Here is a 3354-nt window from a genome sequence, read left to right as displayed (position 1 = left end):
AACCCTCCGGGTACCTTTGGTGAGCCAATCATTTGGGAGATACAGCACCCTACCTGGGTCTATATCTTTATTAGATTTTTCAAAAGCTTCTGCCTTTCAGCAGGAGTGTAATTATTATTTGGAGGGTCGCAAAGGAGAACCATGCCTGGAGGGCCTTGTTTGGAGTTAGTTAGCCGAGTGGAGTGGTATTCCCCATAATTGAGGGGAGGCTGCCAGAGTCATGAGTTTATCACCATATAAAAACCTCTGTTTTCTTTCCATCATGTGTCCTCTGAGGGGCACTAATAGCCACCTTTGAAGAACCTGCTTAGAGAAATGTAAGCTGTGCTTTACCTATTGTGATTGTGGTTTCCATATAGGCTGTTTAAATGGAAAATCGGTATGCAGAGAGCACATGATCAAGGACAGCAATAGACTTAGTGTTTGCTGTATTTAGTCCCAATATTGTTCTGTTTCATCTGCCTAGATCTTTTCTAAGCAGCTTGGCCACTATCTAAGAGTTGATTTCACACTATTTCTGCCTTGGAATTCTGGGAATCTCTCACCTCTTCTAACTGAACTTTATTTATTTTCATTAAAAAACACACACAGAGAGCTTACCATGTGCCAGACATTGTTATAGTTCATACGTATTAGCTCATGTAATCCTCATATCAACGCTTTAAAGTAGATACCGTAATTCCTCCCATTTTATAGGTGAAGAAACTGAGGCACAGAGAAGTTAAGTAATTTGCCCAAGGTCACACGGCTGACAAAGTAGTATTTGAACTCCGTCTGGTTCTAGAGTCTCTCCGCTTAACCGCCATGGTGTGTTGCCTGCTTGCACCAATAGTCAAATTAAAATGGTATTTGAACTTAAAAGGAGTCATGGCCATGAAGCAGAGTGGCTGAGGGTGTCAGCTTTGGTATCATACAGGCCGGGTGGATCCTAGCATTGTCACTTAGTAGTGGTGGAATAAGTAAGTAGTGGTGGCATAAGAGCATGTTATTTACGCTGCCGAGCCCCAGTTTCCTTATCTGTAAATTGGGGGTTATGCTCCCAATCTCCCAAAGTTGTGAGCATAACATGGAGTGATATATTTAAAACACCTGATGCAGCTCTGAGACTATAGTAAGTGTCTGTTATAATCATGGCATCATTCCAGAGAAACTTTGTGCACAGCAGACACTGCCATGAAGGGGACCTCCTCACTCCCCAGTGCTTGGCCAGACTTGGGGAGTGTAGCTGGCTTGTCGGTATAGCCATAATCATTTAGAATGTTGCTTTTGTGTCTTTACCAATAGTTAAACACAGTGGGGACCAAAACCAGAAAAGGAATTAGGAGAAAAAACTTCTGTGTATAAAGTTTATGCATACACTATCTCATTAGATACAAATCAAGGGAGTGCTGCTTTTCAGAACCGACTGGACACATTTTTTCCCATCTCTGCATTCAGTGACTTCATACCAGGGGCGAGAGCATTTAGACCACTGAAATCAGCAAATGATTTGTAAAATCAGGGCTTCCCCACCCTCCACCCCCCGACCAGGGAAATAATTGTTATACGTTTACCAGCACAACACTGTCCTTGGGCACTGTCACTGTGCATGAGCTCAATCCCTTCAACAACCCTATGAAGTAGCTACAGTTATTATCCTCATTTTTAGACCAGGCAACAGAGGTAAAGCAAATTGCCCCAAATTATGTAATGGGAGGCAGAGCCAAGATTCAAGCCCAGGAACTCTGCTGCAGGTTACTGTCTCTCACCTGAGGCAGGTTACTGCCTCTCCGAGTCTATGATATGGTTCTTTTAGGAGGTGAGAAATAGCCACCCAGTCCACACAGTGCAACTAGAGAACACGGTGATATTAATTAATGCATTAATTCATTCGTGCATGCATTCAACAAATCTTTTTGAATGTCTCCTGTATGGCACACTGTCCGGAGGAGATTAAAATGGATAAAGTGAGTCGGTGATACCTAAAACCTACATTCTTACCCTCTGCCCTTCAACTAGACCATGGACTTCTAGGGAATACAGACCATGCCTTGGTAATCTCCGTGTCTTCCCAAGAACTAACATGGAGGCTGACATAATAATTGTCAGATAAAAGAATAAAAGAGGCTGGTTGGGGAAGGCTGCCTATGGGGATATGTGCCATTTCGTATACAATATCCTTCCTTTCAGGAAGAGACAGGCTGTCACACATGAAGGCATGGTGGGCTCCTTTTCAGCACGGCTGGCTTTTCTTTGCACAGTGTTTCATGATTTGTTGGAGTTTGTTTCCTGAGGTGGGAAGCTAAACACCAGCTTCTGTCTCCTGGGATCACTTTTGTCATCCAGACCATAAGCTGACCCATGAATGAATATGGACTCAGAGATATTAGGGTCAGTCCTCTCTGTGACGAAGATAGATGCCAGGGAGGACGCCCAGGTCCAGCTGTGTCACAGGTGAAATATCAGACTGAGCGAGGGGCAAAGACTGGGCTAAGGGGTGTGACATGATCATAGAAGTTATAATTTAAGACATTTTTGAGAGCAAAAGAGATGCTATTAATAATTACACTGGGACCACAGCCACGAACCCAAACGATTCTGGGTGAATTGCAATGAACAGTCACCCTATTGAAGGGTCAGATAGGGAAACATTGCAAATTAAAGAAAGCACATCATTTGGTAACGAGCTCTGAACAGATCTAAAGCACCAAAGTTCTAATCCTAGCTCTGTGTCCTTCCAGCTTGGCCTCCTTCAGCCACTTATCCCTTATCTAAGGCATTAAAATAGATCAGAGGTTCCCAGCCATTTTCTCCCCTTTGTGGACTGTTTCTTTCCAAATAATTCTTACACGAGAACATTTTGGGAGATCTCCAGGCTTAGTACTGCTGAGTTGTAGGAATAGGATTTATTTGGATTCCTTATCCTTATGCCTCCTTATTCTTATTTTAGCCTTGGGGTGAAACAGATATTTCATAGATGACTCAACATATGAGCCCTGGAAGGGACCTCAGAATCAGCTTCTTCACTGACAAGTTAGGAAACCGAAATCCAAGAGAGTGACATTTGTCCAAAGGTCTCTCAGCCTGGCAAGACCTGGATGGCTTTCACTCAGCCATATTCACAATGGAAATCAGTACATGCTTTAAAAAAAAACAACAAGAAAAACTTCAAAGTATTTGTAATTGTAATGAATGACCACTGTAGACAATGTAGAAAAGGCAAGCAGACAAAGAAAGAAAGAAAGAAAGAAAGAAAGAATAAATAAATAAATAAATAAATAAATAAATAAATAAATCAACCATCAAAACTCACTCACGGATAGCCACTATAATCATTCTGATGAATCTATATCTTTTCAGACTTTTTTTTTCCTT

The sequence above is a fragment of the Lynx rufus genome, unplaced genomic scaffold (genome assembly GCF_022079265.1).
Source record: "Lynx rufus isolate CCGP_SWC_20201006 ecotype Redwood Valley unplaced genomic scaffold, mLynRuf1.p SCAF_16, whole genome shotgun sequence".
NCBI lineage: Eukaryota > Metazoa > Chordata > Mammalia > Carnivora > Felidae > Lynx > Lynx rufus.
The sequence above is the reverse complement of the archived record's forward strand: the minus strand, read 5'-3'. Positions refer to the sequence as shown.